Source organism: Lepisma saccharinum, chromosome 9 (assembly GCF_977018435.1).
Source record: "Lepisma saccharinum chromosome 9, izLepSacc3.1, whole genome shotgun sequence".
NCBI classification, from domain to species: domain Eukaryota; kingdom Metazoa; phylum Arthropoda; class Insecta; order Zygentoma; family Lepismatidae; genus Lepisma; species Lepisma saccharinum.
In genome coordinates this window covers 72,571,194-72,591,372 of record NC_139237.1, presented here as the reverse complement: position 1 = coordinate 72,591,372, position 20,179 = coordinate 72,571,194, and positions in this window count along the sequence as shown.

The window sequence follows — 20,179 nt, the reverse complement described above, 5'->3', positions numbered from 1 at the left end:
ATAGCGAATCACTGTTAGAAATAGAATAAAAATAAAGATACTTGCCTTTGCGTGTCCAGCGCTGTGCAGAAAAGCTCTCATGCTTTATCTCCGACAAGTCCACAATACACATTTTTTTTATTGTATAGTTAATTATTAATGTTGTTATTAACACAGATTCTTACCAGTGTGAAGAAAAGCTCTCATGCTTTATCTCCGACAAGTCCACAATACACACTTTTTCATTATATAGTTAATTATTAATGTTGTTATTAACACCGATTTTTACCAGTGTGAAGAAAAGCTCTCATGCTTTATCTTCGACAAGTCCACAATACACTCTTTTTCATTTAATAGTTAATTATTAATGTTGTTATTAACGATTGTTACCATTAAAAATATAAACCATGAGGATTTTTAAAGGGGTGATAAGTGAAAAAAAAGCCAACATATATTTTATCCCTGTTTATTACCAATATTTACAAAATTCAAAAGAGCCGCACACACACACATACATATGTAAAATGTTTATATTGTGTCACCAGTTTATCAGCATGTTATTTAACAAGTTTTTATTCTTCAAGTTTGTTCACTCACCCACATAAGGAATTGTGTCACTATCATATCCATTTTCTGCTGCAACCACTGAATTAAAATGTTTCACTATTTTTTCCACAAGCATGTTCTCGCAAAAAACAAACACTTCTTTGGAAAGTCTTTTTCCGTCGATGTTTTGTATAGACAAAGGCTGAGGTTTTGTACATCCATGTAGATGGGAAAGCACAAACTTCTCCTTATTACATGCATGGACAGGGGAAATATCTGTGCAACCGAAACATTGTTCGCGAAGGTCGAGAATGCAAGATTCCACACTGTTTCCAAAATATGATTTTAGATACGGCGACACTGACGTGCACTGAGGAGTAGCTAGTCTAGCAGAGATAAATCAATCAATCTCACATCTCGAATTATATTCAAATCACAATATTTATTGTCTTGTTAAAGCCACCACAGCTCATACGTAACACTTTCTTTTCCACGCACTTCTCGTCCATCGGTGTTCTCCGCGGGCAAAGCAGGCTGGATACCCTAGCTCGCTCTTCTTCAGCCAGGCCAGTTTCCAGGTAGAAACGGCCGGCCCAAGGAAAAGGAAGATTTCTACCTCTAGTTCCCTTGCCACCACGCCCCCCGCTGCAATGGTTGAAAGCCCAGGCTTTCAGGTCCCCCAGTCTATCTCCTATAGGACAGATAGGGGATTGGTTTCTCATAATTTTTTTGTAAATCCTCTAAAGAACACAGGGTAAACAGGTAAAACAGGTACTTATGTTCTCTGTATTTACACAACCTTTTACACGTTGTACAATATGTGTGTATGTATAATATGGGATGTAGTTTTATTATTTATAAAATAGGAACGTGTTATGTGCAGACAATAATGTTATGCTTTCTTTCTTTTTTTCTTTTTCAAATATGGAATATATAATGATTAAATTACAAATATGTGCTCAGGCTCTCTCTGACTCTCGTTTTAGTAGTGTTTTATTTAAATATACTAATATATTGGCCTGTAACAGTCATAAATACGGCTGTATTTATTTGGGCAAGAGAACGCGTGTTCATATTGTTGTTGGTTTGGTTTATTTTACTTCGCTTTTCTGCCACATTTGGTTATCGCGAAAATGAGGATTGAGTGATGATATGATGAAATTGGTGAAGGGACCTCATATGAACAATCCAGGCCAGGATTCGAACCCGTGATGAGTGCGCATTCTTGTCCTATGTGTTGCAGTGAATAATGAAATAATTTGGAATGAAAAATGTATCTCAGAACTCAAAAAGTCAAATGAATATCATTGAAGAAACTACAAAAAACTGTGTTGTGTTTTGTTTCCTGTCACCAAATCAACCAAGCGCGGGGGAGTGGTTATCACAGCGCGCTACGACACCAGGCGTTCCGGGTTCGAACCCCGACCCTGGCATGGGTGTTCCCAGTGCTCGTCCCTTAATCAGTTTCATCGTATCATCTTCACAATTAACCAAATGTGACAAAAAAGCGACGCTAAGTAACAAAAAATGAAATCAAATCATTGATTGATTGCTCAAATTGGTTTATTTTACTTCGCTTTTCCGCCACCTTTGGCACAACAAAATAGATGAAGGAACACACACAAAGAACACAAATGGCCAAACCGAGATTCGAACCCAGGATCTCTGGCTTAGAGTCAAATCAAATAGTTTTTTTATTTTCGAATGTGGGTGGGGGTTACGTGTACTTTTTTCTAGTACTCATTCATAATTTTGCAATCTTTTCCTGTTATTGACATTCTTCTTTTTTGAAGGAATACTGGCCCTAAAGGGAGGAGGGGTGTGACTCACACCAACCCCCCCCTTGAGCACGCCACTGACTGCTACCCCAAGTGTCGACGTCACCGCACGTCACTGCTGTTTCACACATAACTTTCGCATGCTCGATGCACACAAATATCTTCATAAAGTTCCGCCACGAACTTTCAGCGATGAACACTATCTCCAGGGAACCGTAAGCTGGTTTCTTCCTTATAATGATCTGACGGCGATTGTACAGTGTGGTTATCAGCAATTCATGTTGCTCACTTAGTGGGTAGGAAACACGAGGCTGCTCAGCTGGAATAGCGATGTAATTGTCGATTACTGGAAACAATTCCTGAAGAGCGTGCCACTCCTGCAACTGTAGTTCAACACCGGCCGCCCCGCTTCTGTGTAGCCTGACCACAGGTTGGAAATCCAGATGAGAGGAAAGTCCGATTGAAATAACCTTTGTTTTCGAAGCATTCAAATAGTAGACGTGATCAAATAATATCGACTGGCATATAAGACTAGTTACTTGTTTTTGTTCTTCAGGTAAATGCTGATCGCTCTCTTTCTGAAGAACCCCCTTGAAATTAGTGTACGGTTGAAATCTTTTTTTCAGCGGCATCGAAATAGAGGATTCCATGACTAAGAACTGCGAGATACTGCATGTCGCAGCGTGCAGGTATACATTTGAAGAAATGCGTGGGTGTGTTTTTGAGACGCATGCGCGCGTAGCAAACCAAGCATGTGCTGGACAAAAAAGGTGGAGGGGGCGGGGCTTTACAAAGATCAATGGTGAGAGAAAAATCAGCAGAATATCATAAACGTCATATTGAGGAAATATTGGATAACAAATATTAATTAATTTAATTAAAGCATCAACCGCATTGTCGATCTGAAATTAGGTTTATAGACAGGGGGCAAAATGGAAAATATCGACGATGTTCTAGTATTGGATTGTTTCTGTATTTCCATCGGCATAATCCTATAATTTACATAGACAGTAACTCCCGGGGGGAATTTTTTGATAGTTACGGAAAACCTCCACATGTGCATAACCATTTGCGATTTTTGGAAAGTAACTCTAAATTCTATACGTACAACACTCATCAGATACAAAGTTACGGGTCTGTGTACTGTGGGCATTACTGTTTTCTGTATTTATTCCATAGAGCCTCTGGTAAACCCATGCATAAATTTCAAATTTTATTCCCAGTACCGATAAAAAACGACAATATTATAACAACTTATTTGCTGACTCGTAAATTAAATTTATAATACTCGGTACGTATACTAGAAAATATTGACAGTAAATACTGTTTGAAATTTTATACAAGTTACATATAGTCCTAATAGTATATTAATAATTTTGTAGCGTTACAGTTTACAACAGCTTACTTATAATATTTATCTTGTTTTGTGTCTTTACAGAACAATGACGCAATATCCAGAGATGGGATCTTTCAATGCTAGATTGTCCTCTTTCAGAAACTGGCAATCAAAAGAATTCCCGTTTGTAGAAGCTCTGTCCGAAGCAGGATTATTTTACATTCAAAAAGAGGATAAAACAGTATGCTTCAAATGTGGTGGAGGATTATACCGATGGAAATACAGAAACAATCCAATACTAGAACATCGTCGATATTTTCCATTTTGCCCCCTGTCTATAAACCTAATTTCAAATCGACAATGCGGTTGATGCTTTAATTAAATTAATTAATATTTGTTATCCAATATTTCCTCAATATGACGTTTATGATATTCTGCTGATTTTTCTCTCACCATTGATCTTTGTAATGCCCCACCCTCTCCAGCTTTTTTGTCCAGCACATGCTTGGTTTGCTACGCGCGCATGCGTCTCAAAAACACACCCACGCATTTCTTTAAATGTATACCTGCACGCTGCGACATGCAGTATCTCGCAGTTCTTAGTCATGGAATCCTCTATTTCGATGCCGCTGAAAAAAGATTTCTACCGTACACTAATTTCAAAGGGGTTCTTCAGAAAGAGAGTGATCAGCATTTACCTGAAGAACAAAAACAAGTAACTAGTCTTATACGCCAGTCGATATTATTCGATCACGTCTACTATTTGAATGCTTCGAAAACAAAGGTTATTTCAATCGGACTTTCCTCTCATCTGGATTTCCAACCTGTGGTCAGGCTACACAGAAGCGGGGCGGTCGGTGTTGAACTACAGTTGCAGGAGTGGCACGCTCTTCAGGAATTGTTTCCAGTAATCGACAATTACATCGCTATTCCAGGTGAGCAGCCTCGTGTTTCCTACCCACTAAGTGAGCAACATGAATTGCTGATAACCACACTGTGCAATCGCCGTCAGATCATTATAAGGAAGAAACCAGCTTACGGTTCCCTGGAGATAGTGTTCATCGCAGAAAGTTCGTGGCGGAACTTTATGAAGATATTTGTGTGCATCGAGCATGCGAAAGTTATGTGTGAGACAGTGTCGCCGTATCTAAAATCATATTTTGGAAACTGTGTGGAATCTTGCATTCTCGACCTTCGCGAACAATGTTTCGGTTGCACAGATATTTCCCCTGTCCATGCATGTAATAAGGAGAAGTTTGTGCTTTCCCATCTACATGGATGTACAAAACCTCAGCCTTTGTCTATACAAAACATCGACGGAAAAAGACTTTCCAAAGAAGTGTTTGTTTTTTGCGAGAACATGCTTGTGGAAAAAATAGTGAAACATTTTAATTCAGTGGTTGCAGCAGAAAATGGATATGATAGTGACACAATTCCTTATGTGGGTGAGTGAACAAACTTGAAGAATAAAAACTTGTTAAATAACATGCTGATAAACTGGTGACACAATATAAACATTTTACATATGTATGTGTGTGTGTGCGGCTCTTTTGAATTTTGTAAATATTGGTAATAAACAGGGATAAAATATATGTCTTGGCTTTTTTTTTCACTTATCACCCCTTTAAAAATCCTCATGGTTTATATTTTTACTGGTAACAATCGTTAATAATAACATTAATAATTAACTATATAATGAAAAAGTGTGTATTGTGGACTTGTCGAAGGTAAAGCATGAGAGCTTTTCTTCACACTGGTAAAAATCGGTGTTAATAACAACATTAATAATTAACTATATAATGAAAAAGTGTGTATTGTGGACTTGTCGGAGATAAAGCATGAGAGCTTTTCTTCACACTGGTAAGAATCTGTGTTAATAACAACATTAATAATTAACTATACAATAAAAAAAAATGTGTATTGTGGACTTGTCGGAGATAAAGCATGAGAGCTTTTCTGCACAGCGCTGGACACGCAAAGGCAAGTATCTTTATTTTTATTCTATTTCTAACAGTGATTCGCTATTTTTTCTTGTCACTATAAAAAACTAATTCAATTTTTTTTATCACATCTGTCGCCATTTTGCTTGTTTTTTGTTTAATTCTTTTTTATGCATTGAGGTTAATCGAAACATAACTTTAGACTTTTACATGGAATTGAAACATAGAATGTTGCCTCCTTTGATTGAATCGAACCTGTGACTCCTCTTTGATCACAAAACAATAGTGACGGCCATCTTGCTTATTTTACGTACTCTTTATGCATTTAAGCTAATCGGTACTGGGGGCCCCACACGGCAAAACAACAGATTCTAATTTATGTTTATACATTAGCGGTAAAGTCTTTGCGTTGTAATCAAAAGGCATTTTGTTTTGATTTTTAATATCTGTTCCTGCATAAATACTAATGGGGACTCAACACACTTCTTTTTTTTATTATTTTAAAAACAACATCATTATCAGCCAATTTGACATTGTGAATCGAACACGGGACCTTTTCATTACAGCATAAACATCCTATTTCCAATTAGTTCATTTTCTCTTTGTGCACAAAAAGCTAATCGGAACTTTTAAACAAATACAATTGAATATTCAATTTTCACCAACATTGGGAATCGAATCCTCAACCACTTGGTTAAAACATCTCGCGGAATAAAAAACACCCCCCGCGCCGGGCCGCCCCGCTCCGCCCCGCGCCGCGCCGCCCCCGCTCCGCCGCCGCCGCCGCCGCCGCTGAACACAAAACGCGGCCGCCATATTGATTTTATTCAAATACTATTTATGCACAGATGGACTAATCGGGACCTATAATGGCGGGACAAAACAATTGGCCTCATTTAACTACCTAGAAAATCGAACCCGCGACCTCTTCATTACCAGGCGACAACATTAACCACTAACCCAAGGCCGCCATATTGATTTTATTCAAACACTATTTATGCACAGATGGACTAATCGGGGACCTATAATGGCGGGACTAAACAATTGGCCTAATTTAACTACCTAGAGAATCGAACCCGCGACCTCTTCATTGACATCTGACAACATTAACCACTAACCCAACTCGATTTTCGAACTCAACCATTTTGTTGGCTTTATGTACACACAGGCTAATCGAGACCATTCAATATTGACATCGTCGCCTTGTAATCAAAGGGTCCCAGGTTCGATACTCGGTGGAGGCACATAGTGGTCCGAATCACCACTTTGCAACTGTAGGTCCAATCGTGATTAGTTTTACCGTGCATAAAATGGACTTAAAAAAACTAACTCAATCTATCAATCAATCAATATTGACTCTACCAGGAATCGAACCCTCGACGCCTCTTGTATTACAGAGCAATAACCTTAGCCGCTAAGCTTTCGGGGTACAGCAAAATTCGGCGCCATCTTTAAATCATTTCTTCATGTGTTTGCATCATACGCAATGGTTGCGCGCGCATTTCCTCCACAGACACACACACACACACACGCACACACACAAACATACGCACGTGTTAGGTTAGCATACATCAAGAAACAACGTGACAAATCCATTGACCCCCTCCCCCACCGCTTCCGATGCCTTCAACGTGATCAGACACGTTCTGCTGACTCAACAATAAAATCGCTCGTACCCCGCTACACCGGATGTAACATAACACCAGTCGCATCGAATTTTTGCTGACGCGTAGGAACGAAGTGCTGCCTCTCTACTAACATGTTCAAAAAACATAAGTAGTGCTTCTCTGTTGTCATTGACTGTCCACACTAGCCTAGAGGTAACATTTCATCTGGTAGGAGCTAAAGACGGGAGCTTTCTGGACATGAAAGCAGAAAGTTCGTGTAACCTCTTTGGAGAATGAGGTTTAAGTGATTTAAGACCGCAAAAGAACACCTTAAGCTCTTTGTTACATTCTAACGATTGTTGCAGCACCAAGTTCATGACATGAACATAACAATGCGTAAAAAAAAACTTTCGGATAATTTTCCAAAACTTTGAAGACCATTCAAATGACCACTCATTACAAAATATCCATTGTATGTCTGGGCAATTAATTTATCCCCACACTTATATTTATCCATTATTTCAGTCACGTGACTAAAAAGAGTTCCTGCAGTTTCATCGGCGCTCAAGTCATGAAATCCAAGAAATCTTTCAATGACTTTTTTTCTGTGAGGCCGAAAAAAAAGTAACACTGTTGACACCTGAGATTGATTGCTAATGTCTGATGTTTCATCGACCATGATAGCCACAAAGTCTGTGTTTTGAATTTCATTGTAGATTTCATCTCTCAGAACATCCGAAACTGAATGTATTAAATCATTTTGAATGCCTGCCGAAGTACCGCGAAAAACTGTAGAATTTAATAAATGTTCTTTTAATGAGGGATCAAACTCGGCACTTGCAATAAGGAATTCCATGTAATTACAGATGCTACATTTTCCTCATGACCTCGGAATGGCAGTTCTTGCTTTGCTAAATAGCAGACGGCGTTAATCAACCTCTTGAATATTTTCCTGTTCTCTTTTACTTTTTCATTGTGTAGCTCTATTTCATCTTTTCGTTGAGTATCCAAAAGAACGTCAATTCTAGTAGGGGTGGCAACAAAACTACTAAATTTAAAGAAACTATAAAGATGCAATTCAGACTCGCTGTGTTTTCTCACTGCAGTATTGAGATGATTCAAATCCGCATACCCTTGATAATACCCAACACCTTTTTTAGTCTAGAATAATAAACATGTCCAACACTAAAATTTATTCACCACATCACACCCGCAAAGCCAGTCTGAAATTTCATAGAGTTTTTTTCGAAAATGTCTCTCAAAACCTTTTCCAGCACCACTTTTTCCTTCAACACATGTTGACATCGTGAGATTCGGACATGGTCGACCATTGTCAATCACTTGTTTCTTCTCTGAATACGAAAGCGAAGAAAATGAATTATTTAAATACTCTTGCACGACACTTTCACTATTCTCCATCCTAAAATAATCACATCACTTCACACCACACGTTTAAAAAATAATGCACAACAATCACGAGCAAAACAACGCGGAACGCGGGGCGAATGAAAGCCAAATCGTTGGGAACAAATACAACGCCTTGAGAAGGTAACCATGCTGGTGGGTGCATGCACGGTCATCCTATGTTTTGGCAGTGGTAAGACGTTGTATTTCCTCTCCAACGCCCTGGCAGTGCGGGACCGATCTGCCTGCCTGACAACCACTGCGCGCTGCGCCGCGTTCGAAAACTACCGGACGCTCGTGACTGACAATTGAAGAAAAACGCTCAAAATCGTAATTTATAAAAGTACAGATACTTTCTTCTTTATTTCATTTTCCTTTGGCCGTTGACACACGACTTACACACCCAGAGAAATCGCCACTGCTCGCGAGTTAATGCAGTGTTGGTGCAAACGGGCGCGAAAGTATATTATTACTTTTAGGAGGGGGAAAATAATAATTGTCATCCCCCAAGATGGTATTTAGGCATCCTTTTTAATGATTAGTAACATAATTGAAAACGCGCTACTTTTAATAGGGGACAAAGTAGATGTGAAAAAATGTATTTTGGAAATTCCATATTCCTGAAACTTTCTGACCGATGCACTACAAAGAAAGTTGCGTGTTCTCCTTTAGAATTTCCGTCGTTTTACAAATCGTCATATAATTTTAACAAAAACGTTGCATGCTAAAGAAGAATTAAAAAGTTTAAAAAAATAATTGATTTATATTTTACTTCGCTTATCTGTCCCATATGGCTAATCGCAAAGATGAGGATGCGTGATGATATGATGAAATTGAAGAAAGGAAAGTAGACCCATGCCCGGGCGGGGATTCGAACATGGGGGCCCTTGTCATCGTAAAGCGTTGTGCTAACCACTTCGCCACGGAGGTCAGCATTACAAGGAAATAAACAGAAAATGGCATCTGTTTTAATATGCGAGAAACATTTGCGAGGAGGTTATTGAAGTAACAAATAATTATTACAAGACATTGTGATGAAAATTATTAATATATCTGAAATGTCGAGAGCAGTGGTGACTCGTGGTGAACCAAAGTGGAGGGGCGATAGCTCACAAATTTACTTTACTAGTAATGTGAGTTTATATGATGAATTTCGTATAACAGCCAAAGTAATAAGAAATTGATATGTTCGTGTTTTCCAAATATTATATTTTACAGGTTTGCACATATTATAATAAATTAATAATTATTTAACAGTAATGCGAAGAAGAAATAAAATTCTAACATATTTAGTCGTAGCATTTTCTTTACTTAACAAGGGAAAATTCAGAAGAAGGTATATTAATTTTTACACAACTTGATAAGCACAATGACGAATATTTACATGCATTGATCATGAAAATTTCTAGTAAAATATTTACACATAAAAGTTTCCTGTCCAACATGACTAATTCATATGTGAAATAGGGCACCAAAATAAATATCTCACTGGAGAGCATCTGCATTACTAGAAGGTCTACAGTAAAAACTTCAAACTTACCAGAAATCTTCTTCGGACATGCTTGTAACTGGAATTCATCCTTCTGTCCTTCAAGGCGAAATTTGCGAGTGAACTCACGACCTCCCTTCTTGCACACTTGTTCTAGAATCAAATTCGACCTAGGTTTTTTATTTTTTCATCCAGACTTCACAGACTTCTGGTAGAAAAACTTCGCACCAACAATTCCTCCACACTGTTCATCGCGATAAATGCACAACTACCGAAAAAGCTTCACTTTTGCATGGAAAACGAAGAAACAACAAGTGTCAATAGAGTATCGTCTTCCGATCCGGTCGTTTTATTGCTTCGGGGTTGCCAGACAATTTTGTTAAATTTTCAGAAATTTGTAGTTGACAGGTTCCTGTAAGATGTTGAGTTTCTAATTTATTTAACATCCGGCGTGAAAAGAAATTGGACAACTTTGTCACATTATCAGGAATTTTTTCAAACGCGCTAATCAAAACATGCAATTAAATTTACATGATACTTTCCACTAAACTCGGTAAAAATTTAACGCATATATACGATAATTTTGCGTGTAACAAGAATCTATAGCCGATCTCCGTGGCTAGCATACCGCATTACAAAGCCAGGGCTCCTGGGTTCGAATCCCGGCATGGGTATGTGTGATCTTTGTGAGTGCTCTTCCATCATTTTCATTATATCATCACTCATCCTTATCGTCGTGATTACCGAAAAGTAGCAGAAACCGACGGTAAATAACAAAAATCAAGCAAGAGTCTGTAGTTTTTCAGTTACCAATATTATCTTTCCTAATTGGAAATTGCGTAATTTATTGCTCTACTTTTATGTCATAAGTGAATAAGATTATGGAATACAGAATGATTTATTTCAACGGTTGGTAATTTTCTATCTTCTGTTAACTTCATTGCTTCTGGCAACTCCTCATTGTTTACTGTTCTCTGGAGAGAGGGGCAGTTTCGCTTAGGGAGTGGGTTTCGGACGACAAACCCTCCCTCCTCCCTTGAAAAGATCCCGCGCGTGTTATTCACCCAGTTCCCTTGCCTCTTACCCATAGACATCGCTTACCCCTCGCGGTCGCGCCTGAGAATGCTCCCAACGATCTATAAGCAATGGAGTATTTGCAATTCAGACAATGTAAAAGCTAATATATAAATGTTAATGTAATGTTTGTTCACTTGTGGTTACATACGGCAGTGCGGCGTCCGTATCGTCCTTATGAGCGGCCGCCGCTGGTCGAGAGTTGAAATTGCAGTCTCTAAATTTACTTTTAGGCAGTGTCTGCTGCCACGTTCTTTTTCTGCTGGAACCTCAAAAAAGATGCGCGTGACAGTATACTCGGTCTTTGTTTTATCGTGATTTCATCATGCTATGTATGCAATTACGTCTGTAACACATACTGTGAAGTTGTAGCTATTACTTTCACAAAAATGTTTTAAGATTAGGTCCCTCAGCATTCTTCTAATAATAAACCTAAATGCTCTCGTAGTTAGGTTAAGTTCTGTTAGCATTAAAATAATATCGCTAAATGTTTTCTAAAGATAAAGGTTCTAAATTACCTGTACATTCATTCCCACTAATCATAAACTTGCATTTCTCTAGTCTTAATCTGTTCTTAAGATTTGTAACATCCTCTTAGCAGCAGCAAATTTGACGCTTATTCTTACTGCTGACACGTGCGTGGCAGCAGACTCGGCCTTACTTTTAGGGTTACGCAAAACCTTTACTCAAAATTGATAGTGTAATTTTATAAGCTATTAAAATTTAAAACTTATTCCTGTTCGAAAAAAGAAACTGCCAAGCCAAATTAATATTTCGTAGAAATACATATATTTTTCTTTCATGAGGCCAAGAGAGTATTTGGAGGGGACGGTGGCTTGGGAAGGCTATAGCCCCGGATCTCGATCTGCAAAGGGGTTTCCAGTGGGAAAACATTGCGTGTTGAAGGTAGTTATGAATTATTGAAAAGTCACAAAATGAGAATTTTACAGTGAATGGTGCATAGCATGTGTATTTCTTATGGAGAAGGAAAATGTTCATTATTTAACTTAACATTTTCACTATTTTAGCATTTCTATTCTGATGATACCTTATTCACCATATATTCTTCCCTTTATACAGTATGTAACATTGTTATTCGTACACATAGAATTTCCGAGGAAAAAATGTCATATCTACTAGTAAATATAGTAATTTTCATATGTACCTGGAAATTAATGTTAATGAAGGTTTCACCAACAAAGGTTAATAAAAATATATGCTCAAAGTGTATAAACAGAGCATATAATTTGTGTGAAAAGAGAAAAACACGCTGTTTCATGCAACATTGTTATTCCTACAGGCAAGAGTTTCAATCTTCCTCACATACAGCGCCACCGCTATTCGGGCGATTTCGTGCAGTTTGCAACTTCGTAACAAGTTTGAACATGCAGGCGCGCTCCCCGTCAGGCGGAATGCTGTTGTAGGTCTATCGTCTATCTATTTGGTTTGGTTTGAGTTGGTGTTTTAAGTCCACTTTATGCACAGTAAGGCTAATCGGGACTGGACCTACAATTTAAAATGCGATCCGAACCACTTGTGCCTCCACCGGGTATCGAACCCGGGACCCCTTGATTACAAGGCAATGACGCTACCACTGCGCCATGGGAGAGGCCCTATCGTCTATCTATCAGCGTGTTCGAAATGTATTATAAATTTGGCCCTTAGAGGTTATTCGTTAAGAAAAATTGGACAAACAGTCAATAAATCACACTCCACAGTTCAATACATAGTAAATAAATTTAGAGAGGAAGGTTCAACACAGAATGTGCCGAGAAAACCAAAAGAGAGACGGTTAAATAAACGTGATGAACGCTTTATTTTAAAAAGAGTACGAGAAAACCCCCGACTAAGTGTTCCTCAGTTACTACCGTTAGAAAAATGTAGAAAATGTTGCTGGCAAGATGATGTCCGATCAAACTGTCCGACGTGGCTTGTGGAAGCATGGATATCATGGCAGAATACCACGAAAGAGGCCGTATATAAATAAGATGAATCGCAGGAATAGACTTTCATTCGCGAAAGAGCACATCCACAAGGACCAGGAATTTTAGGATAGTGTCATATGGTCAGACGAGTCCAAGATTAATATATACGGGAGTAGGGAGAACGCTTCGTTTTAAGCCACCCCCGAAATTTTGGTTTACTTTTATTGTGTACACCTATACAGTAATATACTCAAAATCGAACTTTGACTGTTACAAAAAGTGACACAATACAAGCGCAAAAAAAAAAGTCAAAGCTCAAATTCCAATTTTCATAGTGCAAAATTGCTAATTTTTGAAAATCCCTCTATAACTTTTGCTAAAATTTTATTTTTCAATAATTAAAGCGAAGTGCTAAGTTAAAAGTAAGTGCTAAGTTACTTCCGGTCTACTTCCGGTCTACTTCCGGTTTACTTCCGGTCCACTTCCGGTTTACTTCCGGTCCACTTCCGGTTTACTTCCGGTCTACTTCCGGTTTACTTCCGGTCTAGGCTACCCCCGAAATCGAAAAAAAAAATAAAAAATTAAAAATTAAAAAATTAAAAATTAAAAAATTAAAAAATTAAAAATTAAAAAAATATATATATAAAATAATTAATTACCTAAAATTTTATTGTTTTGAGAAGAATCCTAAAAATATTTTTGTATATATAAAACCTAAATTATAAAAATATAGATATAAATCAAAATTTTTTCTTGATTAAAAATAAAACGGAGAGTTTACTGATTATAAATACAAATATTTTGCTATTTTCAGTTATTATTTGAGAGAAGAGATTTATTAAATAATTAATTTACCTAAAATTTTATGGTTTTAAGAAGAATCCTAAAAAAATATTTTGTATATATAAAATCCAAATTATAAAAATATAGATATAAACCAAAAGTTTACTGATTAATAAATTGAGATTATAAATACAAATATTTTGCTATTTTCAATTATTATTTGAGAATTAGAAGTTGAGAGAAGAGATTTATTAAATAATTAATTTACCTAAAATTTTATTGTTTTTAGAAGAATCCTAAAAAAATATTTTATATATATAAAACCCAAATTATAAAAATATAGATATAAAACCCAATTATAAAATATAGATATGAAACCCAATTATAACAAAATGAATAATCAAATTAAAAATTCAAACCAAGATATTTTATATCATGTTGTATATAATACAACACATGTAGATAATGAAGAATTAGATATTCCAAATTTTCTAGCTAAACTTAAACTTAAATTTAAAAATTTAATTTGTGATAAACTTAAACAATATTCTCTCAAATTATATTGTATTTTATCATCAAATTTTTAAATCCTGGTAATAAAATAGAAAAATTTTATCATCAGACTCATGTGTTAAAATTATACTATAATGATACTAATAATTTAGATGATATTTATGATAGAATTTGTGAAGAACTTAAGTTACAACAACAACAGTTCGAAAAACAAGATTCAGGTTGGTCTCTTTGTGATACAAACCATGAACTTGAATTGAAAATAGCAAAAAATGCCCCTCTTGGAGGATCTGGTTATATTAAATTACCTAAAGAGATCAGAAACAAATTAGCTGTATTAAATATTCAAAATAATGATAATAAATGTTTCCTCTGGTGCATCATAGCATATTTTCATCCAGTTAAAAATTATACTGATCACAAATATCGTGTCTCCCATTACGAAAAATTTGAAACAGAATTTAAAAAATCCATGTCAGGAATAAAATATCCAGTACAAATCTCAGATATTGAGAAATTTAAAAAGCAATATCAACAATACAATAAAAAATTAATAAATGTTCATGTTTATGGTTATGATATAAATAATAATATTTATCCACTCAGACACTATCCACCATCTGCTGGTGCACATATCATAAGATTATTATATGTTACAGAGAGAAATAAGAAACACTATTGTCTCATACAAAATCTAACAAAATTGGTGCATAATCAAATAACATCAGATCATCATAAAATTACTCTATGTGATAGATGCTTGTCAAAATTTTATGGAAGAGGTGACAAATTATGTGAACAGCAATTAGAGGAACATATTGAAAAATGTTATTATTATCCTCATGCAACTTACAAATTTCCATCCAAAAGTATAAAATTTTCTAAATATGAATCGCTGGTACAACATCCATTTGTAATCTATGCTGATTTTGAAACAATACAGATACCGATGCAAACATGTCTTCCCGATCCAAATGAATCATATACAACAAATATAGCTAACCATGAATCTTGTGGTTTTGTACTAAAATTAGTAAAAAATTATGAAGAAAATAATCCACAACAATTATTTATTTATAGAGGTAAAAATGCATCTCGAATATTTATTGAAAAACTTAGAGAGTGGGTAAAAGATTTTGCTCCAATTTTATATAATACAAAATTGATGAATAAACTTACACCAGAACAACATCAGAAACATTATGATACCAAACAATGCAAATATTGTAAAAATAATTTTAATTTATTTAATCCAAAAGTTAAACACCATAACCATTTTAATGGAGAATATATTGAAACAATTTGCAATTCATGTAACTTGAAAATAAAGAAACCAAATTTTATTCCAGTATTTATTCATAATTTACAAAATTTTGATGCACATTTATTTATCAAAGAATTAGGATATGATACAGAAAATATTAATATTATACCACGCAGTAAAGATAAATATATTACCATAGAAAAAACTATCAGATTAGAAAATGGACAAATAATTAAACTTAGGTTTCTAGATTCATATCAGTTTCTATCTAGTAGTTTGGCAAATCTGGTGAAACAATTATCCGATGATGAATTTATTCACACAAGAAAATATTTTAATAATGTTAATATGGAATTGCTAAAAAGAAAAGGAGTTTACCCCTATCAATACATGGATAGTTTTGATAAATTTAATGAGACACAGTTACCACCGAAAAATAAATTTTATAACCATCTTCAGGATGAAGAATGTAGTGAAATAGATTATCAATATGCACAGACAATTTGGAATATATTAAATTGTAAAACAATGGGAGATTATCATGATATCTATTTAAAACTGGATGGTCTTTTGTTAGCTGATGTGTTCGAGATTTTTCGAAATCGTTGTTTCAAGAAATACAATTTGGATCCTGTTTTTATGTATACAACACCTGGTTTATCCTGGCAAGCTATGCTTTTAAATACAGAGGTTGAAATTGGTCTCGTTACCGATATCGAACAGTTCATGTTTGTTGAATCTGGTAAGCGTGGTGGTATAGTCCAGTGTCCTTTAAGATATGCAAAAGCAAATAATAAATATTTATCTAGAAATTATAATGCTAATAAAAAATTTAAATATATTTTATATATTGACATGAACAATTTATATGGTTATGTCATGAATCAATCACTACCAATTGGCAATTACGAATGGATGACAGATACAGAACTTGAAGACAAAGATTTCTTAAAGTGGTCTGAAGATCATGCAAAAGGTTGTCTACTGGAAGTTGATTTGGAATATCCATCACATCTACATGACCGACACCATGGTTTTGCTATGGCACCAGTTTCTCAAAAAGTACCAGGTACAGAGGAAACAAAATTGATATTATCATTTGAAAATAAAAATAATTATGTACTTCATTATCGACTGTTACAGTATTATTTGAAACATGGTATGAAATTAACAAAAATCCATAAAGGGTTAAAATTTGATCTAGAAAGATGGTTAGCTCAATATATTGAGAAAAATACAAATAATCGAATACAAACAAATTCTAAAGTTGAAAAAAATCTTTATAAATTAATGAGTAATTCCATATATGGAAAATGTTTTGAGAACAAAAGAAATCGAGTGAGGTGTAATTTGGTGTCAGACCGAAAAAAACTTCTGAAACTTATTGCCGACCCCACATATAAAAGTTTTACAAAAATTACTAATAATCTAATTCTTATTGAAAGATCCAACACTAATATAATGTGTGATGCACCGATAGCTGTCGGTGTTACAGTTTTAGAATTATCAAAATTGGAAATGTATAAATTTCATTATGATGTTATGAAACCTAAATACAAAAATAGAATTAAAGTAGCTTATATGGATACTGATAGTTTTGTATATGAGATAGAAACAAATAATTTATACAATGACTTGTTCTCTATAAATAAATATTTTGATTTTAGCAATTATCCAGAAAATCATCCATTATACAATATTGAAAACCAGATGATCCCTGGGAAAATGAAAGATGAGGCAGCAGGGTCCATAATATCAGAATTTGCCGGACTCAGATCGAAAATGTATTGCATGAAAATGGATGGGGAAGAAAAATAAATTAAAAAAGCTAAGGGTGTAAAACAGGCATGTACAAGAAAACTTGCAATAGATGATTTCAAACAATGTTTAAAAAATAAAAAAAAAATATACATGCCTGCCTACCATCTTACTAGTAAATTAGATGGTGTTTATACTACAATAGAAAATAAAATAGCTCTCGATGGGAATGATAATAAATTGCAAGTATTAAATTGCAATATCCATACTAGAGAATATGGACACTATAATACATTAAAAATTTGTTCTAAATGTTATAAATTCAAAAATTAACATAAATATTACAACAATTTAAAATTATTTTATTCTATTATATTTTTATTAAAATTATTCTATAAATTCAAAAATTAATGCAAATATTACATAATTTATTTTAAATTTTTTAATATTTTTTTTAAAATAATACAGCAACCTAACACTGTTCTATTATATTTTGTTCTATTTTATTCTATTTTGTTAAAATTGTTCTATCACTCTTTCATTTTTTACATCATATATGTATGATTTCTCCACAATTAAAATTGCACTACATATGGTATTTTCAGGTAATGATTCATGAAATTCACATATTAACTTAATATTAGTTCGATCATTGATAACCACCAATTTTCTTTTTGATGCATTTATTAAAAACATAGGTCTGTGAACTATGAACTCGTGTGGATTATAATACATATCGATATTTCCTTCAGTTACTCTTTTAAATGCAGAATATGCTTCATATAATTTTAAATAATCTTGTTCTGTAATATTTAAATTGTAATTTTCACGTGGGAATACCTCATTCCTACCATTCTTAAGATATATATTTTTAATTTTACAGTTATCAAATTTGCTGCTATCTTTTTCCTGATTGTCATCTCTCCCTGTCTGAAACAATACGGCTACAAATTCTGGCATGTCATATTGTAGAGATTGGAACTGATTAGTAATGTCGTACTCGAAAAATTTACCCTCTACAGGTTTCTGTATGCATTGATATGTATAAAATTGTATTGGAATTTGAGGATTTTTCAAAATGTTGGATTTGTACTTCAGAGCATAATTCGATTCATATTCAACTATAGGCATGCGTAACTCCATAGACTGGATCACACATTTTGCAACTTCAGGTAAACTAGCGTCGTTGGCTGTTCCATCTGCATTTAAAGTTTTATATCTCATTATAGCATTATAATCATTGGGTGATCTGCGAAATATGACACTCAAACCACCTTTCCACATAATTTCTTTATAATCGGAGAAAAACCAAATAGCAATTTTGTCATAATTTTTGTTCCAGCTTCGAATCCACCTATTTTATAATATACACTTTCTGATTTTGATAATTTTAATGTTGCCACAGTAGTGGATGTAATTCCAGGATAATCAATTCTGTCAATAACTGTACCATGTTTCCTGACTTCAATTTGTGAGAACAAGAATGGAACAAAATTGTCTATAAGTTTTACATTAGCCCCAGGGAGGGGATATTCTTCACCATTACTTTGTTTTACAATATCAAATTTTATATACAGATCGGATCTATGAGGATGAATAAATCCATCCCCGACAGAAATACCAAACTGTACTTCCTTATTCGGTTGATTAAGATTAGCAAATGTCCTCCTGTTTGGAGGGAATGACTGTAACTCATAACTTTCGATATTTTCCATTGGTATTTATATATATAATTTTAAATATTAATTTCTATTATTGCAGTGGTCTTAGCACCGGCAAAATCGACTATCTCGTTTTTCTCATTTGTAATTCTTATCTCTATGTAATTAACTTTATCATAGTAAACAGGAAAATAGATTGGTGAGATTGGGGAATAAAAAATAGGTTCCATAAATTCAGAATTCGGTTTAAATGTAGCAATAACACCTGTTTCCTTGTGAGTACCAATTGAATTTTTTTCGGCTTTGATAATCATTCCTTTAGCAATATTACAGTGAACATTCAACGTCTCGATAGCTAGGAATTTCGGTATAAATTTACCTATGTGTCTAGTACCAGGTTCTAATTTTGAATTGTTCTCAAATCCTAGAAGTTCACCCATGTTAGATAGATCTACTGTTTCATTGGTGGATACAATCTCCCCTCAGTGTGTTACAGAATTTTGAGATAGTAGTACAGTGTTTGGAAGTTCAGATTGTAAAGTAGATAAATTATATTGTCCAGGAGGAATAATAATTTTCTCGTTACCTACAAATATACTGTTGTTGTATGAAGTTACATTCGGAATCAGATACATGCTGTAGAATGCTCTCAGAGCTATAGATTTTGGATATATAATATCATCGTGGAGATGCAGTTCCAAGATCGAATTTTCACTAGAAAGATGAAAAATTCCCATACTTTATGTATAATACTGCTTTTTGAAAATCTTGTAATTTTATGTGTGGTATTTTATTTAATATTCTGAGCATCGTAATACAAATATGGCCACATATAATTTGATCAAAATCTTGTATGCGCTGGTCGTTGTAATAAATATTACAATATTTTAAATAATTAACTAATTCTCTAGGTGGTCTCCCTCCAAAAGAATCAAAAATAAAAACATTGTTGTTTTGTTTATAATAACAGATCCAGTGGGTACCAATATTTTCGGACTTATCCAAATTGACCACACCACATTCTCGAGAGTGACTATTTTTAGGGAGAGAATCCGACATGAAAACTCCTCTGAAATGTTGAATTTTAAATATTTTAACTAAAGATTCAATGTCTTGGTTCGT